Consider the following 23796-nt stretch of genomic DNA (forward strand, 5'->3'; position numbering starts at 1 on the left):
CCAGCCTTTCTAAGAATTCGAAGTACAAAAACAATGAAATAAACAGTAAAAACTTTCTCCTACAGCTCACTTGATGATAAATGCTCATCTTTGAAGATAAACTGGAAGACAGGATGAAGTAGAAAGTGTACACACATTTATTTTTTAAGTCATTAGTACTTAAATTAAGTTTGAAAATGTAAAATTATCTTTCTCTAGTCTTACTTAGGCTGCTTTAGGCTCAAAGTTCAGAAACATGGCAGGTTACTAGAAGGGAAATTTCGGATTCAGCTTGGCAGCCATATCCAAAATGTTTAAATGCACAAACTCACTGCATTACTCAAACTTAGTATTTAATAATGTAATACGTCTGGCCAAAAATTGTCCAATGTGAAATTACACTACCCAGCTAAAAATTAAAAATATTTAGAGGTATAGTTAAGGAAACACAGATGCACAAAATGGCTTTATCTATTCTATATCGGTAACTGGCCATTCATTTAATTGATTTAAAATGAATTAAAGATCAAAAATATTCACATTTTCAAAAAAAAAGAGGTTAGAGTGGAAGAGAGCCAAAGCATAAGAGACTCTTAAAAACTGAGAACAAACTGAGGATTGATGGGGGGTGGGAGGGAGGGGAGGGTGGGTGATGGGTATTGAGGAGGGCACCTTTTGGGATGAGCACTGGGTGTTGTATGGAAACAAATTTGACAATAAACTTCATATATTGAAAAAAAAGATCAAAAATATTCACATTTTCTTCCAGGGTTCTTACATGTATAGCCTAAAAATAATTGATTCTGATCTCTCAGTGCCTCCCTAACTTTCCTCTGTCAGGCCTCAGTCGGTTGAATTCAATTAATCATGGGGTTTTTTTTGTTTTTGTTTTCTGGGCTTTTTTTTTTTTTTGGTTTGGTTTTTCATTTAATAGACTAGGTATTAAGTCCAAATACTTTGTAGAAACTTATGTATATCATATATGTAGAACTCACCACGGTTCTGAGAACATAGATCCAACTACAGATGCTAATAGTAAACATTCAGACTAACAGGTCTAGTGGGGGCAATTAATACACGAATGCAAATAAAACAACCTTCTTAAAGGACCCTACTGTAAGCAGCAATAAAACAGGGTGAGGGGCTTTGTGATGTGATGTCCAAAGCATCCATGGGGAAATTTGCTAAGAGAATATGAGTCTTTGAGGACAGTGATCGTGTCTCATTTATTGCTACATCAATAAGATCTAGTTTAAACTACAGAAAGAAGTAAAAAATATATTTTCCGTGTGGATGGATTAATGCATTCCTATACAAATGCACTGAAGTCCAGGCTGCAACAGTACAAAGGCACCTGGCTGACAAAGCAAATGGATACTCAAATCCAGGGCTACACCTGCCCATTGCAATGGCTGTCTTCTAATTTTCACAAAGCTGTGATAATGGGCTATCTATGGCCCTGACCAAAGAGATCTCTGCAATTGCTAAATCCAGGAGCTCGTCACAAACCACCTCTAGCTGAAAACAAGACTTGAGGATACCCTCAACCCCATGAAACCACCACAGTGACCTTCTGGGACTGTGCCATCTAGCAAAGAAGGACAGTCTTGCAGACTCTAGATCAATACTCACAGTCACAAGGTGTTACTCTCAAAGGCCTCTGTTACTGCTGCTAGTGCACTGCCAGCTTCAGGAGACTCCATCCCCTGCATCCACACTTTCCTCTCCCCCATCCCAACATGGACAATGGCAAAAATCTACATGTGCCTCTTCATGACCCAGGTTGTACAGAGGATATTTTCATCGAAATTAGTAACATGTTTTCCAAAAGATAGATATCCAAGTCCCAAGTGTGATAAAGCTGAGAAGCAGGGAGAATACTATACTTAGTATAACAAATTTGAGCTAACTTGAGTGCTTTTTATCTGCCAGGCACTATGCTGAGGTGTTTATTTGAATTATTCCATTTAACCCTCCTGACCACACTAGGAAGTAGGTCCTACGCTCCTGACTTGACAGAAGGGCAAATTAAGCTTTACAAAGTTAAATACCAAGCATAAGGTCACACAGGTGCTAGGTGTCAGGGACACGACTACACAACACCCATGATCTCAGCTATTATCTTACATGCCCTCAACATCTTAGAACACAGAATATTCTTTGGGCCTTCACAAGGAGTAATAAACTGATATTCTGCTGTTACAAAAACATTCTTTGTCATTTTAGCCATGCTTTACCATCTGTAATTCGTAGTAAAGCCATGCTTTACTGTCTGTGTCTTGTTTTTAAAAGCATATGTGGCACAATATGTACTTTATGAATTACAAGAACATAAATTAATCACACTGTAATATCATCTCTCATTTGTATGAGAATTCCAAATTACAATTTCAAGTGTTTCCATCTATAAGTCATTAGGCATTCATTTTTGCATTATAAAAGTAACACACGTATATTAAAAAATAGACAAAACACAGAAAAGCAGAAAGAAAATATCATTCTACCAACCAAACACAACTGTTAATGTTTTGAGAAACAGGCAATTCAGAGCTCAAAAATATAATTTCATTACTCATATAAACCTGATTTCCCCCACAAACCCATAATTCAGAATCAGAAAAAAAAAATGTTTTCAAGTGTTGACAAGACCAATTTCTTTAAATATAATCCCCACATGGAGGCCGAAGAAAATTTTGTTTAGCCATCATGAAAAGGCATTTACAATTTTCTTGAAATAAAAAGATCTGTCATCGCATTATTCCTCATCCACTGTTGTCCATCTTCAGTGAACACTGAAAAAGCATGTTCATAGAAATTTTAGAAATGCATTCTACATTTCCCAGTAGACTAATTTCCTAAAGGATTCTATCCCACGTTAACTTAAACTCTATATATAGATATCCTACGCTGAAATTCTTTACATGTCCCATGATGGCCTCAAATGGTGTTTTGGTATGTAAAAACATACAAAGAGCGAAATGAAAGACTTTACAATCACACCTGCCCAGCTGTCCCTTACTGTAGGCTCTTCCAAGATACTAGCTTTCAGGGAGTTGGTGGCAGGCTGGGATGAGAATCCAGGTTTCCCATTTCCTGGTCTAGGGCCTTCTTGGGAATAGTAAGAGCATTTATTGATTTAGTATTTGATGTGTAAGTATTACTATTACTGTTTAAATGGCAGTATAGAAATGACACAGAACTTAGACAGTAGGTACCTACTTGGTCCACTACATACTACTCACCTGCTTGCTTCCATTAAATAGATAGACTTTGAATTAGGTTCCAGGTGCCTCCAATTCCCTGCAAGAATATGAACCCTGCCTCTTTTCACCCCTTCTCCCTCCTCATTCCAAAGAAACCCAAGTAGGAACTCTACCTATACCATTCTAGTGAAGACAGTGACCGTGTCATCCCTGCTTCCCCCAGTTTTTATTTTACTCTTTCTCATTTCAAACCTTAGTCCAAGGGTGCTAGCTCACAAGTGTTTTGAACAGCAGAACTGTCAAAGGAGCTATAAAATGGAGAAAAGGCAGACTGCCCAAGGCAAAGGGAAATTTCTCCAGAAAGTGGTGAAGTGCATACATTCTCAGGACCCTAGGTGTTAATCTTCTCCATAGTGCCTCTCTCTAGAATCAACTCTCCCTTCTTGCCAAGATACCCTTCAAATCATATTCAACCCTTTCTAAAGATTGATACACGGTAGCATGTCAAGTGTCAGTCAAAAATGGCTGAAGAAACTAAGGGACACATCAGGCAGTGACTGATTATTCTAAATTTAAATCAGAACTATTTTTGTATTATGCATTTTTTCACTTACAGAAATTTACAAAATGTTATTTTTATATAATAAATTGAAAGGAGTTTCCCACTAAAGAAAGAAAGAAAGAAAGAAAGAAAGAAAGAAAGAAAGAAAGAAAGAAAACTGCCAATTGGCTATTTATAGACTTACTAAACTGAACTTAGCAACTTCTAAGAATCCCCCTAGGATAGCCAAGCACAGGGTGAGCGCTTGATCATTATTTGATGACTGGCTGAACACTTACAAAGAATGTTCCTGTCTTAATATTCTATTTAATTCTGGATACTACTGGAAAACACAGGCCTAGACATATCCCACAAAGTGGAATCAAATTCTCTCTTCCTAATAAAGTAGCAAAATACATATATAATAGGATTTTGTATTTTTGAAAGTATTTCAAAAGTTGTTTCAATCATTGAATCATCTATGGATTTGAAAGTTATAACAATATGACACCTATATTCTGGTGTTTATATTTGCCCCAACAGTGTAATAAAACATTTAAAAACTAAATTTCCAAAGAATATTTTTAGAACAACTTTCTAAAAGCTCAAACTTCACTAGAACTTCCTTTTACTTTGGACTTAAAAAAAAAATTGTTGGTCCTTTATCTTTTCTTCTTGCCACCGATAACTCTAAAAACAGTTAACAAATAGCATAACTTTGCAATCATGGCTGAATTGACCTAGATCAAAACAACACACACAAATCAAAACAAAAACTAAACACTGAATCAAACACAAGCAACTGGCAGGATTCCCAGAAGGTCACTAAACTTGGACTTGAGAAAATTGTCAACGTTTCCTGAAATTTTCAAAGGCATCTCTGAGTTTTTTCATTAGTAAAAACCAAAATGCCAAAGAAACAACAAAGAGAAAAAACTAAATTGAATCATTAGAAAAGACAAACCTAGAGAGAAAAAATCCTTTTCCCAACTGACAGCTATAAATTTATTAGCTTGGCATTGTGGACATATTGTTTTCTGTGGTTTTCATTAAGAAAATCTTTTGAATAAATAACTCTGAACGCAAACTGGTTAACTGGGATGGGTAGATCTGTAGCATTCCAAAAGCATTCTCAATCTTGGATTATGTGCCTTTGTCACATCATCTGACTTTTCAGAAGGCAAAGTAGTTGAATGAAAAATGTACTGAGTAGAACACAGGAAATCTGATTTGTTATCCAGCGCTATACATGAGCCTTTCACCAAGAATGATGCCTCCAAGCCTCCGTTTCCTCTTTATATTACAAAAATTATAATACCCTTTAGCATTCTAAAAATTCTATGAGTACCTGGGAATCCCACGGATATTAATGTGTGATGTTACAGAACATGTTAAGAACATGATTACTCCTTTTCACAGTACATTAACCCAACTGATTATTTTTTAAATCAGCTTGGGCACAAAAATTCTAAAAAACTCTCCTCAGGTGATACCAACGTGCAGTCAAGCCTGGGAACCAGTGGGTTAAAGCAGGGATTCTCAAAGTGTGGTCTTTGGCCAGCAGCAAAAGCATCTGGGAACTTTTAGAAATGGTATTCAAAATGTTGTATTATTTTCTGAGAAACTTGAAGTACTTCACTTATTATGAAACAAATTCTCCCACTATTTAATACAGAAAAGCCATCACATGAACATAACCTATACTATTTTTTTCTTAGGATCCAATTTTCAGAGGTAAAAACAGAAGAGAGAGCTGCCACTTAAACCATTCATTAATTCCAAGACAAAATAACAGTAAATTCTTATTAAGCATTTACTAAGAGTCAGGTTTATATATGCTAGCTCATTTACTCCATACAACCCTGCTGAGGGAGGTAGTGTTTCCCCAATTTTACTAATGAGGAAACAGATGCAAAAAATAAAGGTATATAACTTATCCAAGTTCAAACAACTAATAAGTGGCTAGGCAGCATGGCCGAACAGTGTCCTCAGCCATAAGATGGAGAAGAAAGTTAGGGAACTCGGCCTCCATGTCTGATTCTCTGAGTGAGACCGGATCACATGCCAGGAATAAACATTCCTCCTTTGTTTCTCACAAGAATGATAATGAATCTAGCTAAAGAATTACTACTGCATGCTAAGAAATATAATCCAAAGATAATAAATACAAAGTAAAACATGGATCCATTCCAGTGATGTGTTTTACTCACAAGACTTTCAAGATTGGCCTTCATAGTAAAACCAACCACTTTGGAACAAAATAGGCCCCTGAAACCAAGTAAATGAATGCCAGGTAACTCTCATCAAAACCCTTCTCTAAGTGAGCCAGGTTATGTAAATCAAATGCAATTAAGCTAGCCTCTCAAAAAGATCTCTGCTCCAGTCCTTATGCCTAAAAGTTGAGAATCCTAAAATCACCGTGGGGGCATTGCAGCATTGATCATTCCTAATTGGCCACTTACCACAAGCAGTGCTGCCACATCCTGTCACTGCAAATTGCGACATCACAGGCTCTCTTAGTTCTTCAGATAAATTATCCAGAACACATAATTTGATTACTGGAAGTTTGAATTTTCTTCCACATGCCCTTCATTTTCCCCATCAAGAGATGTGCTTCTGATCTCTCCTCCCACCCCCACAGCTACTTCTCATCTCATAATGAGTGAAACACTGTACTTCTATGAAATTGTAATGACATTTACCAACATTAAGTTCTAATTATATTCAATTTAATAACATTCAATTGTAATTTCAAAAGTATCTTAATAAAGACCTGATTTCGCAAATGAAGGAGTTACTAACATGCTTATGTGCTGGAACCTCCATTACAGTTTAGTCTTCCAGAAGAAACATAAGATTCGTAATAGGCAGGTATTGTTGGTTAGGTGTGAGAGTGGAGTAAAGCAGAGGCTGGCCACACCCTCAGAGCCACCCCAAGGGTTATCATCCACACCTTCAGAGCCACTTCTAAGGGCTAAAAGAACAGGAAAGGCCTAGCCACAGAGCTGACTCAAAAGTCACAAGGGGACTTCTAAGAGCTGAGAATGAGCACAAAAGGTGCAACTTGCCCATAAGTACCTTTAAGGTCACAAAGAAAGCTCATTAGACACAGTAATAGTATAACCTCTTGCATTCAAAGATGCAAGATAAAGGCACTTTAAGTTCAAAATCTAATATTCGCTTTATCCCTGAAATCAAAGGATAATCAAGATTAATTTCCAGGTACAGAATAATCTGGCATCCTTTTTGGAATTGATACCCTATTTTTTCATGAGAACTTTTTGGTCCAGATCAGTTCCAATCAAATACCAAGCAAAGAATTGCTTTTTGTGTATGTGGTTTGAAGCATTTTGAAGTTATTACAGTTCAGGAGGAAAAGGATTCTTAAATTACCTCACCTCCCCTTTTTGCCAGTTTAGGCCTGTCCTTGCTGTGTCCTCATTTTGCTTTCTCTGATATTGTCTTGAACAAACCTTGATGTAACTGGATAAGGTTTCATTCTATTCTCACTCACAAGTACTTAAACACCAGGGGCGCCTGGGTGGCTCAGTCAGTTGAGAGTCCAACTTCGGCTCAGGTCATGATCTCACAGTTCATTGAATTCAAGCCCCGTGTTGGGCTCTGTGTTGACAGCTCAGAGTCTGGAGTCTGCTTCAGATTCGGTCTTCCTTTCTTTCTGTCCCTCCCCCACTCACGCTCTATCTCAAAAATAAACATTAAAAAAAATTTTTTTAAATACTTAAACACCAGATGGTACTTCTCAACTGGTTCTCTTGAATGCCACAGCATGCCACTTTTAGATGCTCTTTTATTTTACCATCTGAATTTTCTTTTGTAAGGAATGATACTGTGGAGGGCCAGAGTTCAAGACTATTTAAATGTGAATGTTAATAGATTATAAAATCCACCAGATGTTGAAATACTTCACCACAGATAGTGAATAAAGACTAGTTGATTTGAAGCTAATCAAGTAAAAAAAAAAAAAAAAGAATTCTAGAAAGTTCCATTAAAAACATGCAATAATATTACAAAAATAATTTGAAAATATTCCTGTGTTCACATTCTGGTAAAAAGCAAATACTGTAAATTCTAAGGGTTAGGTTGACATGTGAATACAAAATCTAATTACGTTATCAACATATTTTTCATTTCAAAAAGTATTTGGGGATTAGGCTTTTTCTTAGTTTGAGTGTGGTGTGTGTATTTCAAGCTAACAAATATTTACTATTTTAAACACTTTAGTATTATTTCATTTAACTTTGACAACAATGTGAGAATTAAAAGTACGCATTATTGTACTACCACAGTCCCCATTTTACAGATGAGGAAAGTGAGGCTCAGAAAAGTTATGCAACCCTCCCAGAGCACAGGGAAGCAGAAGAGCCCATTTTGAACCTGAGACTTGAGCCTCAAAGCCTCCTGTTCGTAACCACTACCTGTATTTTCCCCAGTTCTCTAAACACAAGCTCGGTACCTGTCCCTTAACAAGCCTATATACTACAGTCACAAACTGGCACAGCAAATACCAGCTTGGAAAATAAACGTTCTCTGTACAGGATGTCTTGCTACAGTTAGCACTGTGTTCACCACACCACACATGTGCTGGGGCTGGAGTCATGCCTATTCTAGCTTTTTAATCCAATGTCAGATTTTCTAATCCATTTAAGCTTATTTGCAAAGTCATTCTATTTCTGTACTAATGACTTAAAAACAGCTGGAATCTTTTCAGCCAAAATTTTGAAATCTCAGATCTCTATTAAAAGAAAAAAGGAACCACTTCAGATAATCCAGAGACCTGCAATGCTGAATCCCCTTTCACTCTGGAGAACTGGCATAAATTCCTTAAACCTCCAACTGCTTTAAAAAAAAAAAAAAAAAAAAAAAAAAAAAAAAAAAAAAAAGTCCTGTAATGTACACTGATGACAGGGATGATCTGGAATCTTGTCGCTGGGAGCCAAAGATTCATGTTATTACAACTAGAAAACTCCTATGTACATTTCTTCTTTGGCTTCATTTCAACTCTAAGAACATAAAATTCCTATTCTCCCTTAAACTATGCAAATTCCACTATGTCAAAATTGCTCAAGATGATAGCTAAGTCTCTATACCCTTTATAGGATCCTCCAAAGTTCCCAGTATGATTTTTTTTTTTTCAATATGGGTAAAACCCTACCAATGCATACCTCGGATTTTCCGAAAAGTATGGCTTCCTTCTCCTTCTGTGGAGGGGAATCTGCAGGTGTTTGCCCTTAACTGAGATCCAACCCAACAGTTCTCAAAAGTAAGCAAATGCTAGCATCACCTGGAGGACTCAAATAACACCGAGAGCTAGGCCCTACTTTGAGAGTTTCAGTCTGTGCCCTAAAGTGTCCCTTCAAGTTCCCAGGTGAGGCTCCTGTTGCTGGCCAGAGATTTACACTTTGAGAACCACTGCTTTAACTCACTGGTTTCCAAACTATTCCACGTGGAAATCACCTGAAAAGAGTTGGGTTTTTTGTTTGTTTTGCTTTGGTTTTTTTTGTTTTTGTTTTTGTTTTTTTTTTTAATGTGGACGCCCCAAGCCCCACTCCTAGAGACTCTGATTTAATTGGCCTAGGGTCCTGCTCAAGCACCAAGTTTGTGAAGCTCCCCCACGCGCGCGTACAGCGCAGGAATCTTCAAGAACCTCTGGGCAGCGTCCTGCGCGTTCACCCACGCTCCCGACGCGCCACGTGTGGACGCCACCGCCTCTTCCAAGGGGGACGTTGGGCTTAGGGGGTACCTCACCGCACAGCATTCTTTCTCGGGGCCAAACACCTCGAGGCAGAAATCAGCACCCAGCGAACCTCAAGTGATCCGTTAGCACTCAGTAACTTTGCAAGACAAACCCTGACATCCCAGCCTCCAGCCTGGGTGCGGGACTTACCTCTCAGTTCACCAACCGTTTCAGCGCAGGGAGAAACTGTACCCTCAGGCCAACCAAAACGTCAGGCTGCAGCCCCCCTGGAGGGCCAGCAGGGAGAGAGGAGAAGGCAGTGTCACCTTACCTGGCGCAGCGTCCAGGGTCGGGGTGGCGTCGCAACCAGCTGCGTGTTGCACCAAGGGTTCGGGGGCGTCCCAGGGAGTGACCAGCCCCAACCCGGGCAGAATCTGGGCCGAAGCGGGCTTGCTGCCCTCCGCCCCGAGCCCCGTCTCCCCGCAGCGACCAGTGCCGAGCGCCGCGGCTGTGAAGCCTGCTCTCAGCCCCCTGGAGGCGGAGCCCGGGAGATAAGGTTCGCGCTCCCCACCCGCCCCCTTTCCGGTGGGCAAGGCCAGAGGGTGGGTTTTGGATCGCGATCTCCAAACTAGTGGAACCCTGGTAGAAACACGCTCAGTTAAAATCCTGCCAGGACCAGAAAGTAGACGACTGGAGGGGCGGACTGAGGGACTGCCCAGGAAGCGGGAAGGTTAAAGGCGACTTTCAGAGGGTGAGAGGGCAAAAGCACCAAGGGAGCGAGGACCTGGGGAGCGTCGGCGGCACTCATCAGAGGTGGCCTGCCTCTCTTGGCCCTTGAGAACGGCCCCCAGGGGTCGCCAGGGTTAGTCACCCTGCTCCGCCCTGCAGCTGACTGTTGTACCTGTCTTTGACCTAAGGTAACAGTTACCAGAACACTTGAGGGGAGTTCACTTTCACATAGGTAGGCGGTTGCCTTTGCGGACCTAAAAGTTACAGGAAGTCCTGGAACAAGGTGACTGCCTTTGTGACAATAAAGGAATACTCATTTGTTCTGTCCATTACTCACAGAGCGCAAGAAAGTTCTTTCACTGTCCTGTGTTTAGAATTCCATTGTGCCCTGGCTCCCTTTACCCCCCTCACCTGTCACTCTCCCCACTTCTCACACTGCTTCCCCACCCCCATGTGGCCTGCTTGCCACCAGTGTGTTTTTCAGTTCCTGCTTCTCTTCATTCAGGTATCACATGCCTCTTCCAGACAGTCCTTCCTGAACACTATAGCCAAATGAAATTCACACAACCATTCACATTCCCCAACCCCACTTTATTTTCAACAGATTACTCACCACTCTTTGAAATTGTATTATTTGTTCTTTGGTTTTGCATCCATCTCAAGGTAAGCTCTATGAGCGAGAATTGGTTTTGTGCCTCACTTTCTGCATCTACAACAATACTTGGAACATAGTAGGTGCTCAGTAAATATCAGCTGAATGAATGTGTGAACTAATTTATCTCCAGGGGAGAATGTTCACAAAGAAATGCCTTCCTTCAATAACTGAATCCTAAATTCAGGTCAGATACAAACATCTTGGGAGAATTGTCATTTTCTGCATTTCTTCACTCATTCATTTATACATTCATGTTATAGTCCATTGGTATGCAAATATGTTTCTTCCTAGGTCATATCAATGAAAACATAACAATTTCCCAATAAGGAGACATAGATAGCAGCTATATATATGTGTGTGTGTGTGTATACATATATATATATATATATATATATATATATATATATATATATATAGCTGTAATTATCTGGGGACATGTTCAATGACTTCTTAGATTCTCAAAGCATGACCCTCTGCTTTTCATGTATTAAATGGTTAAAAGCTTTCCATGTATTCCCATGTCTACATCTCCAACCCACGTCTCTTTCTCCAACTTTTAGCTAGACATCTTTATTTGTATGACAAGCACTTCAAATAAAATGTGGTCAAGCCTGAGTTTATTATCTTTGTTTTCCTCTTTAGAAACCTGCTCCTCCTCTCTGCCTTCTTGCCTTTCTCAAAGTCACCACCAGTCATCCAATTGCTCAAGCTAGGACTTTGCCTCAGTCTTCACTCTAAAGTAAATATGACCCTCTCCTGATTAAAACACTAACATGGTTTTCCTTTGCTCTTAAGCTCTGAATTCCTTAACGTGTCTCCACGACTTTTCTCCACACTTAGGACTTGCCGCTTCCTCTCCACCTTCTCACCCCCTTATCCTTGAAACACTAGCCATACTTAACTTCCACTGCCTCGAACCCTCCGTGCCCAGACTTCTGACTTTCAGAAACTCTGAAATAATGCATTTGTGTCATTTTAAGCTGCTAAGTTTTGGAGAATTTGTTATGTGACAATAGAAAACGAATATGGTGACCATAAGTCCAGATATTCTAGCAAAATCTGAATTCCCTGGGCTATTTTCTCGAATAATATTAATTTAATATTAAAAATAAATTATTGTATTCCTCAATAAATACCTTATTTATTGGGGCCCCTGGGTGGCTCAGTCAGTTAAGCATCCGACTTCAGCTCAGATCATGATCTTGCAGTTCGTGAGTTCGAGCCTGGCATGCTGACAGCACAGAGCCTGCTTCGGATCCTCAGACTCCCTCTCTTTCTGCCCCTCCCCAGCTCGTTCTCTCTCTCTCTCTCTCTCTCTCTCTCTCTCTCTCTCTGTCAATAAATAAGTAAACTTAAAAAAATATTTATTATTTAATTTTTATTTGTTTAATAAACTTATTTATTATCTATTAAACACTTTAAGACTTGTCCATAAACATGTAAATTTAAAATTTAGAAAACAGAACATGCTTGCCAAATAAAATTTCCCAATTTTTGTTTTAGGACATTATTGTATCAAATCTATAATATAGCCTCTTCCTCCTTGGTAACAGAGAGCTTAGTCATAGATCCCAAAACCAGAACAGAAGAGACCAAAAAAATCCTTCATTTCCTATACAGTCCCCTTTATTTCATCTTGGCCCCATCCAAACCCAGAATATGGATATAGAAGGAACTGTGTTACAAAAAGATTGCCTATAATTGATATATTGCTCTCTTAGAAATGCCTTCTGCCCTGACTATTCAGGGCTTAATCCTGCTCAAGCCAATAATTTTTCCTGTTCTCCAGAAGAATAAGCCTATATTATTGCATTTTAAAAAAAATCTCAAATTTGCAACAGCTAAAACATATTTAACCAATCTACCACAGCTGAGCCACACAGCGACAACTAAAAGTCAGTACCATTGAGAAGCAAGTGTCATATCTGTATTGCTCACCATTATATTCCCATGTGAACAATAAACAAATATTTATTGAATGAACAAATTGCCTAATGTGACAAGACCAAGGGAGAATAACATGAGTGTATATACACTGAATGCACTGATGTTGTTCCAAGCATCAGGCTAGTCTTTTGGGATAGAGCTGCGAACCAAACAAGCCCCTGTCTTCCTTCAGAAGTAGCTAAAATCACCCTCAGTTAATGCACCATTCACAAAGGCAGCAGTTTTCCAATACTCTCTCTCAGATTGCAGGCAGGATCATCCCAAGCCAGTCTTACCCTTTAAATCAAAGGCAGGCATGAAGGGAGTGAGAAGTACGATAGGCAGCTTGAAAAGGAAAAGGTGAATTACCTGACAGTCTTGGGGATGCACATCACAGAAAGCAACTCTGGATGAGTTCAACAGCAAAGGAATGTATTAGAAAGATAGTGGCCACAGAAATGATAGGAAACCTGGAGAATCAGGCTCAGACAAAGACAGACTGGTCGGGCCAAGATTTGTGCAGCGATTACTGCCCAACAGTCCGGTAAAGGCAACACAGCATGAGAAAACAAACTGTGTCTATTCTTCCTGCTCATGCAGCACTCTGCCTAAGACCCAAAGTCCAGAGAGAGAGTCCAGTTAGCCTGGCTTGGGTTCTAAGCTCACTCCCTCATCTGGGGATCTGACAGACCCGAAGCCAGTGGTGGAGAAACATCTGATCCTAATACCCCAGCTGACAACCAGAAACTAAGCATTGTCTGGTCAACCTGACCATAAAATCAGCTGTACCCAGTAGCACTCCTTCAAATGCAGTGTGGACTTAAGTAGTTTCCAAAGTCATGAGGAAATTGCTTGACCAGGTGGCCAACCTTGAGGCAGTTCCCATGTGAGGACTATCCAGGGTGCTAAATGAAGAGGCTTAGGAGCCAACCCAGGGCCCACAGACTGGAAGAGGGAGATGGTGTTTCTTCAGATAGAATCAGGGCTCTGTTAACTAAAAAAGAGGAAACAAACCTGAGAGAAGGGAATATTAAAAAGCAACAAATGTTCACCACATTTACACCTTTTGCTGTTCAGGCTCCAAATAAAGTTTTTTCCCAAGTGAAGAGAACCAAAACCTCATCAGACATGCAGCTTCAAATCCAAGATGTGCATTTTTCTTGGTCAGGTTTACATGGTCCAACAACCATGACTAAATGATAAAATTAACCAATATCAATATTAGAGAACAAGTAACTTCAATAAAGACCCCCGATTTGGTTAAAAAAAAAAGAGACAGAGAGAGAATAAAATATATACCACCACTACTGTCAATATATCCTGCTAAACAGGAACAGCCAAGACTGTTCCACAGAAGAGAAGTAGGTGTCCTGGTGAGCACACTAGTAGCTGCTAATTCTCTCCCAGGAGCATCTCCTTTGATCACTGATCAAAGGACATTGTTGCCAAGGTTGAGGTCTATCTGAGAAGACAACTTCCTTTAAACTCTAGGAGGCTTCTTTCAATTCCCGAGGCTAGAAACTAAAGGTCATTAACTTATCGAGTCATGTCCTCGAACCTAAACATCTACTGAGGATTCCAGTTTCCGGAAAGTAGTTTCAGTGTTCTGACCATCTCCCTAGCCTCCATTTAAGCAATTATCAACAGGAATGTGGGGTGGAGAGTCTTGTTCAGTCTGACCTTTGACTCCAAACAAGAGCCAACTACATTTTTGCAATAAATGTCATTATCCCCTCTGACAATCAGACACTTCATAACAAGAGGTACATGCAAGGGTCCTGGAGAGTAGGCTTCTTATTTCCTTCTGTGGTTCCTACTTTCCTACTGTTGATCCTACAAGCTTTATCATTGGCCAGAGAACTTGGCTTTTCCAACTATCCAAGTCCCCAGAGCACCAGGCTTTATGCCATTTCATTTTATAGGCTGCATTCAGTGACTATAAAAAGGCTTTCTTTCACCCAACTTTTCCTGTTTTTGAAATGAGTTTTAGCTCACGTGTCAATTTCTTCTAGTGTCCTACTAAAATATATCCCCAAAACATCAATACCTTCACATTTACCTTCTGTGTTTCTGGAAGACTCAGATGGTCTGAATCCCAGTTTACTACAGGCTACAGCTTAACAACCTTTCCTCCTATTGCATAATAATGGTGGCCAACTTCCTAGCCCTGGATAGCATCTTTTCCACCCTCCATCCTCCCTTGCCTAGATAATTTTACATTTTAAGCATTGTGACTTGTATCACCCTACTTCTGGCCCCAATTTCTGTATCAATTAGGGCTTTCTGGTTACAAGCACAGAAACTATTTCCAATCTACACAGAAAATGAATCCTTTTGAAATATATGAGTAGGCCACAGAAGGTCTGGAAAACTACATTAGGAAAAGAAGAACCAGATGAAATCACAGATAACAGAACTACTTAGCATGTTTAAAAGGATACCACTGGTGGTAGAAATGAGCTACTTTTCCCATTCATATATTAACCTACTCAATGTATAAAGATAGTGAATTTTATTGGCCTAGGTTGGGTCATCAGTCAACCCCTTAGATTAGGAAAGAACAAGGCATCTAATTGTACTGGCCTACTAAAACTGCCTACCATGGGGAAGAAGAAATCCACAAAGGAAATCAGGATGCCTGGTACCATAAAAAAAGGAATGAGTGCTGTGTGTGCAAGACAAAATAAAACAGCTACTATGGAGAAAGGAAAGCTATGCTATTTCCTTAGGACTTTTTCAGAACCAACTATAGAGACTACTTTCTATTCCTTTCAACACCTACATTCTTGTATCATACACACACTTTGATGATTAAATCCAAAGGGTTAATATACACTGATTGTATTCTAAGTAGGTATGGCATATAATAGCCCTACCGTGGAAATAACTGGAAAATACTTCACATCCCAAAGGTCCATGATTTTTCAGTAGTGATTCTAATGGTCCCTAGTTTTGGCCCCCATTATAACATTACTGGACCACTCAATCCATGGAAGAAATCATCCACACAGACTGGTTTGGGGATGGACAAATGACCCAAATTAGGCCAGGCAGAGATCTCTCTGGAATTGTGGAAGGGAGGGAAAGAGGAGTTTTTGTTGTTGTTTTTCTTGGATTTTGAACCTTAGGGACCATGTAAGTCTGAATCTTCCTAGAAGACTATAACTGAAAATGGAAACAACACAGACATCAACAGAAACACAGGAAGAAAGTACAATCAACAGATATCAGTTGAATATCTACATCCAGCCATTACTGAACCTAGTCCTACTTCTAGATTTTTTCCCTTAAGTCAATAAATCCCTCTTTTGTTTAAACCAATTTGAATTGGGTTTCTGTCACCCTCAGTGAGAAGAGTCCTAAACTGAACATTCAAAGCTGAAAGAGCCTTAAGAAAACAGAATGTCAATATAAAATCATTTAGTGTCTATTACTAGGTATTTATCCAAAGAATACAAAAATGCTGACTAGAAGAGGCACATGCACCCCACTGTTCATAGCAGTACTATCAACAATAGTGAAATTAAGCAAAGAACCCAAAAGTCCATTGACTGATGAATGGATAAAGTAGATGTGTGTGTGTGTGTGTGTGTGTATACACACATACACAATGGAATATTACTAGGCAATCTAAAAGAATGAAATCTTGCCATTGGCAACAATGTAGATGGAACTAGAGTGTATTATGCTAAGTGAAATAAGCTAGTCAGAGAAAGACAAACATATGATTTCGTTCACATGTGGAATTTAAGAAACAACAGATGAACATGCGGGAAGGGAAGGAAAAATAAGATAAAAATAGAGAGGGAAGCAAACCATAAGAGACCCTTAAATACAGAGAACAAAATGAGGGTTGCTGGAGGCAAGGTAGGTGAGGGGATAGACTAAATGGGTGATGAGCATAAAAGGGGTCGCTTGTTGGGATGAGCTCTGGATGTTGTATGTAAGTGGGGAATCACTATATTCTACTTCTGAAACCACTACTTACTATATGTTAGCTAAATTGAATTTAAATAAAAATATAAATTAGTTAATAAATACCATGTTTTGTTATACATGAAAAAAATCATTTTGTGTCTTAAATCCTTCTTAAATTTATAGCTTGAGATGCTAAATATCATTGCTTAATATTAGAGCTTGACATCAAAAATGAATATTTTTATTCCCTTTAAAATTCCAAGATCCCAGGGCACCTGGCTCAGCAGTTAAGTGTCCAACTCTTGATTTCTGTTCAGGTCAAGATCTAGGATTGGTGAGATTGCTACACTGGGCTCTGAGCTGACAGCATGGAGTCTACCTGGGATTGTCTGTCTCCCTCTCTCTCTGCCCCTCTCCCATTCTTTCTCTCTCTCAAAATAAATAAATAAACATGTTTTCAAAGTAACAAATGTACATAAAAGGCCAAAAGCTCAAGATAATTTGACTCATATTCTAATTTTGTTGGGTGACCTACAGTTATTATTTCCGAGGGGAGGTTCTCAGATCGAAATGTGAGACACCTAAATCAGCAGGAAAAGTTGCAAAAAAGTACAAATACACCAAAAGTGCAGTTAGAAAGAGTTAATTATTCCATTTCATAGCTTCTCTTTTTTTTCATTCAGAGTCCCAAGTTCTTCTAGCCCAGAGAACACTGAATGAATTCACATTCCCCAAGGTTTGGGTCACATTTCTTACATTTTTATTTTAGGGCCAACAGGCAAATCCAACTTCCCTAGATTTAAACCATAACAGAAATGAGTAACTACCCTATTTCCAGCCAGCTGTGGCAATGATTTCTTGTTAGACCCCTTTCCACAGAAACTCTTCAAAAGATGCTTCATTATGATTGTTACTGTCAAGATGGAAGAGGCGATTGGCTTTTGTGGTGAAGCCATTTATATACAGGCATCATCAAAAGTAAAAGGAAGCTAAATTCTTTGTTGGTTAATTTACTTATGATCGAAATTTTGTATCTAAAGTGAAAGTACATATCCAGTACTGGTGTTCCTTTGAGTTACAGTTAAAAGTTGGAAATAGAGGGGTGCCTGGGTGGCTCAGCCAATTAAGCATCTGACTTTGGCTCAGGTCATGATCTCATGGTTCATGAGTTGGAGCCCTGCACACGGAGTCTGCTTTGGATTCTCTGTCTCCCTCTCTCTCTGACCCTCTCCCACTGTGCTCTCTCTCTCTCTCTCTCTTTCTTTCTCTAAATAAATAATAAATAAATAAATAAATAAATAAACTTTTTTTTTATTTTATTTAAATAAATAAATAAACTTTTTTTTTTTAATTGGAAATAGAGGCCTGTCCACAAGGATTCCACAAGTCCCTGAATTCCTTATAGACATGGTTAGTAATGGGCTGGGATAGATTAAAAGAGAGAGAGAGAGAGAGAGCTCACTTCCCATTAACTTTGAAGTCGGCAGTGATATATATCAAATTAGTGTTTCAAGTTCCAATGGATGTGTGAGTGTGCATGTGTGTGTGTGGGGAGGGGGGGGTAGAATTAGAAATATTTGAAGATACTGAAGTTGTTTAATGTATTTTTCTAAAAATTTTGTATTTTCTAGAAATACTGGTTCTTTAACTTTTCTTAAAGGTCATATTTTATTCCCCTGAGGGTTTGCTTAGCATTACTCTGAGATTGCTTCAAGGGTTGCATAGGACCCTGAATAATAAATAGTTCATACAGGGAATTATCAGTGATAACCACTTGGAGAAGACATCCTACAGTGTGCTGCTTTCTCTAAAAAGAAAAGACAATCCAGGGCACCTGGGTGTCTCAGCCCAGTCAGTTAAGCATCTCTGACTCTTGATTGTAGCTCAGGTTATGATCTCACGATTCATGAGTTGAAGCCTCACGTCAGGCTCTGTGCTGACAGTGTGGGGCCCGCTTGGGATTCTCTCTCTCTCCCTCTCTTTCTGCCCACCCCCCCACTGGTGTTTTCTTCCTATTTTAAAATAAATAAATACATACATAAATAAAAAAGAGAGATAACCCTATACTGTTTAATTTCCCAATTCATGTTAATAATCCTAGATTTTTTTCTGTCATAATAAGTCATTTATTATCCAACTTACATTTTCCCTCAGGTAAATGGCTCACATTCATTCCCTTACATTTCAGTTCTGTTTAATTCCCAATACTTTGTTTTTATATAAGTCACTTTGACCAGATTTAAGAGAGATTTCATCATATGCCTTATGAAAATTTGGATGTTGATGAAATGATACCTATGGTCCCTTCCCAGATCTAAAGTGCTTGAACTTCTGTGGGACAGACAAACCATAGTCCTAATCAGACATTATAACCTGCATTTTGTTTTCCTACTTCTCATGTTCTCTAAATCAGAGCTAATTGAACAAACTGTATCCTAGATTCATTACTCTCTTTTTCAATTCTGGGTATAATATCTTTCTTTTCTAACCTTCTAGACTGATTGTTGTTCTTAAAAGGGAGAATGTATGTGTACTTAGTGTCTATATAGATTTTGCCCCAGTCTAACTGCACAGAGCCCTGTAAAACTAATCTTTTCTTAAAGAAATACATGACTCTTTTCGTTAGATGCAATCTCTAGAACTTGCCATCATAAATTAGGCCACCTGCCTGCCTGACATCTTGTTGTAAAGGAACAGGGAGAGAAATATCTCCCTCTTGCTCTGCCAAGGTTTTTCCCTGGCCAAAAGCATACTCAGGAAGCCTCAGTGAAGCAGCAAAGGGAGGGGATGAATGCCTTGGCTTGGCTGTCTGCCCACCTTGCATAAATGCCAAGTTATTCAAAAGAGCAGTCCCTCTTCTGTAGCAGATTCATCTGCTAGAATCTGTGTACAGGAGAGATGTGGCTTTCCCCTCAGGCATTTCAGGAACTCAACTTTGATAAAGCCTTTGAGCCTGAATTTGAAAAAGCCACAATGTACCTGATTTAAAAAAAAAAAAAAAAAAAAAGGAAAACAACAAAGGTTTAAAGAGAATCCCAGCCCATTTCTCACCATAGCTGGGCTCTGAGAGATGTGATACACAGGATAATCACAATCGCTATACACTTTCCGCAAACATGAACCGTGACAATTCTGAGAGGTCTGCTTGGCTCAGCTAAAAGATCCTCACCCAAGGTTCTCATCTAGTGATTGGTGAATTATAAGGGCATTAGGATTATAGAGTCTCCCTATAAGTTTTTCTGATTATTTTTCGTAAGGACAAGTTACAGGACTCTGGAGTATTTTTAGGAGGCACTTTAACCCATTAAATAGTTGCTGAATAAACATGAAGTTCTCTCAACGCCAAGCAGCCTAAGACCAGGCTAAAATTAAAGCTAATTCAATGGTCTCATATCACTTTTCCACCCTAGTTACACTCGCCCTGCTCTTCTTTAAGGATCTGGAAAGCTTAGTCTGAGGATGACTTCCAGGGCTTCTGATCTACCCCCTTTATCTCTGGTGGATATAGGAATGTGGACAGAGACGGAAAATATTCATTTCATAGGCATCCATTGTGTTTTCTCTTCAAATACTAGCAGAATGAATCTTACTTCCTGCACTTTCATGTATAGTGTCCCTAAAAGTTTCTTACTTAAAAGAAATATATTTTCCCTATGAATAGAAAAAAATGAAAATTTTTAGTGTCAAATTAGATCCTTGAAAACGTAACAAGTAAATAGTCAGAATCAGAATCAAGACATCACTTTTATGTAGTGCCAGAAGTAAAGCTTCAAAGAAAAAGAGATTCAAAACTATATCCTCCATGATATAAATTAGTTTCATACTAAGGATGAGTAAAATCTAGACTTAAGATTTTGAACCCTAAATATCTATTTTCTCACTCCACCAACCAAATAACATTAAAATGAGGGTTTTATGGCCCTTTTCAAGGGCAAAGCTATATGCTTTTTAGTCTCACATGAGAGTGAAACTAACAGTGCTTCCCCATCAGGAGGTAAATATATTGATCAATTGATGGAGAAATAAGTGTGGGCAGGTTCAGTTAGAATTTTAATGTTAAAAATGCTATAAATGAGGTTCATAATAAAATGGAGGTGGCCACAGCGTGGACTGAAGAGGCAGAGGAGAGAACAGGTGAATTAGAAGATAAAATTATGGAAAAAGAGGAAGCTGAGAAAAAGAGAGATAAAAAATCCAGGAGTATGAGGGGAGAATTAGAGAACTAAGTGATGCAATCAAACAGAACAATATCCGTATCATAGGAATTCCAGAAGAAGAAGAGAGAGAAAGGGCTGAAGGTATATTTGAACAAATCATAGCTGAGAACTTCCCTGATCTGGAGAAGGAAACAGGCATTGAAATCCAAGAGGCACAGAGAACTCCCTTCAGATGTAACTTGAATTGATATTCTGCATGACATATCATAGTGAAACTGGCAAAATACAAGGATACAGAGAAAATTCTGAAAGCAGCTAGGGATAAATGGGCCTTAAAATACAAAGGTAGACACAAAAGGTTAGTAGCAGACCTATCTACTGAAACTTGGCAGGCCAGAAATGAATGGCAGGAAATCTTCAATGTGATGAACAGAAAAATTATGCAGCCGAGAATCCTTTATCCAGCAAGTCTGTCATTCAGAATAAGAGAGATAAAGGTTTTACCAACCAAACAAAACCTGAACGAATTCATCACCACTAAACCAGCCCTATAAAAGATCCTAAGGAGGACTCTGTGAGTGAAATATTGCAAGGACCACAAAGTACCAGAGACACCACTACAAGCATGAAACCTACAGATATCACAATGCCTCTAAACCCATATCTTTCAATAATAACACTGAATGTAAATGGACTAAATGCTCCAACCAAAAGACACAGGGTATCAGAATGGATTAAAAAAACAAGACCCATCTATTTGTTGTCTACAAGAGACTCATTTTAGACTTGAGGACACCTTCAGATTGAAAGTGAGGGGATGGAGAACTATCTATCACGCTACTGGAAGTCAAAAGAAAGCTGGAGTAGCCATACTTATATCAGACAAACTAGACTTTAAATTAAAGGCCGTAACAAGAGATGAAGAAGGGCATTATATAATTACAGGGTCTATCCATCAGGAAGAGCTAACAATTATAAATGTCTATGCACCGAATTTGGAGGCCCCCAAACATATAAAACAATCACAAACATAAGCAACCTTATTGATAAGAATGTGGTAATTGCAGGAGACTTTAGTACTCCACTTATAGCAATGGATACAACATCTAGACAGAGAATCAATAAATAAACAAGGGCCCTGGATGATACATTGGATCAGATGGACTTGACAGATATATTTAGAACTCTGCAACGCAAAGCAACAGAATATACTTTCTTCTCGAGTGCACATGGAACATTCTCTAAGATAGATCACATACTGGGTCACAAAACAGCCCTTCATAAGTATAAAAGAATTGAGATCATACCATGCACACTTTCAGACCACAATGCTATGAAACTTGAAGTCAACCACAGGAAAAAGTCTGGAAAACCTCCAAAAACATGGAGGTTAAATAACATCTTACTAAAGAATGAATGGGTCAACCAGGCAATTAGAGAAGAAATTAAAAAATACATGGAAACGAATGAAAATGAAAACACAACAATCCAAACGCTTTGGGATGCAGTGAAGGCAGTCCTGAGAGGAAAATACATTGCAATCTAGGCCTATCTCAAGAAACAAGAAAAATCCCAAATACAAAATCCAACAACACACTCAAAGGAAATACAAGCAGAACAGCAAAGACACCCTAAACCCCACCGAAGAAGAGAAATAATAAAGATCAGAGAAGAAATAAACAATATACAATCAAAAAAAAAAAAAAAGTAGAGCAGATCAATGAAACCAAGAGTTGGTTTTTGAAAAAATACACAAATTTGATAAACCTTTAGCCAGGCTTCTCAAAAAGGAAAGGGAGAGGACCCAAATAGATAAAATAATGAATGAAAATGGAATTATTACAACCAATACCTCAGAAATACAAGCAATTGTCAGGGAATACTATGAAAAATTATATGCCAACAAAATGGACAACCTGGAAGAAAGGGACAAATTCCTAAGCACCCACACACTTCCAAAACTCAAATAGGAAGAAATAGAAAAGTTGAACACACCCATAACCAGAGAAGAAATTGAATCAGTTATCAAAAATCTCCCAACAAATAACAGTCCAGGACCAGATGGCTTCCCGGGGGAATTCTACCAGACATTTAAAGCAGAGATAATACCTATCCTTCTTAAGCTGTTCCAAAAAATAGAAAGGGAAGGAAAACTTCCAGACTCATTCTATGAAGCCAGCATTACTTTGACTCCCAAACCAGACAGAGACCCAGCAAAAAAAGAGAAATACAGGCCAATATCCCTGATGAATATGGATGCAAAAATTCTCAACAAGATATTAGCAAATCGAATTCCACAGCATATGAAAAGAATTATTCACCATGATCAAGTGGGATTCATTCCTGGGCTGCAGGGCTGGCTCAATATTCGCAAATCAATCAACGTGATACATCACATTAATAAAAGAAAAGATAAGAACCATACGATCCTGTCAATCAATGCAGAAAAAGCATTTGACAAAATTCAGCATTCTTTCTAAATAAAAACCCTCGAGAAAGTCGGGATAGAAGGAACATACTTAAACATCATAAAAGCCATTTATGAAAAGCCCACAGTTAATATCATCCTCAATGGGAGAAAACTGAGAGCTTTCCCCTTGAGATCAGGAACATGACAGGGATGTTCACTCTCACCACTGTTTAACATAGTGTTGGAAGTGCTCTCACCGCTGTTGTTTAACATAGTGTTGGAAGTGCTAGCATCAGCAATCAGACAACAAAAGGAAATCAAAGGCATCAAAATTGGCAAAGATGAGTCAAGCTTTCATTTTTTGTAGATGACATGATATTATACATGGAAAACCCGACAGACTCCACCAAAGTCTGCTAGAACTGATACATGAATTCAGCAAAGTCGCGACAGAAAATTAATGTACAGAAATCAGTTGCATTCTTATCCACTAATAATGAAGCAACAGAAAAACAAATAAAGAAACTGATCCCATTCACAATTGCACCAAGAATCATAAAATACCTAGGAATAAACCTAACCA

General features: G+C 38.8%; 1 protein-coding gene across 6 annotated transcripts in view; it reads right to left on the bottom strand.

Annotated features, from left to right (window-relative positions):
* The window catches only part of COL21A1 (collagen type XXI alpha 1 chain), a 171666-nt gene extending 161836 nt beyond the window's left edge, over nt 1–9830 (bottom strand). For 5 of the 6 annotated variants that reach the window (XM_042939082.1, XM_042939086.1, XM_042939085.1 and 2 more), the window contains exon 1: nt 9750–9830. The gene's annotated coding sequence lies outside the window, so the exon portion shown is untranslated. Of the gene's footprint in view, nt 1–9628; nt 9711–9749 lie in introns of those variants that run through there. The other variant, XM_042939081.1, reaches the window with a different exon arrangement.
* Between the last annotated feature and the right edge of the window lie 13966 nt (nt 9831–23796).

The sequence above is a fragment of the Panthera leo genome, chromosome B2 (assembly GCF_018350215.1).
Source record: "Panthera leo isolate Ple1 chromosome B2, P.leo_Ple1_pat1.1, whole genome shotgun sequence".
Taxonomy (NCBI): Eukaryota; Metazoa; Chordata; class Mammalia; order Carnivora; family Felidae; genus Panthera; species Panthera leo.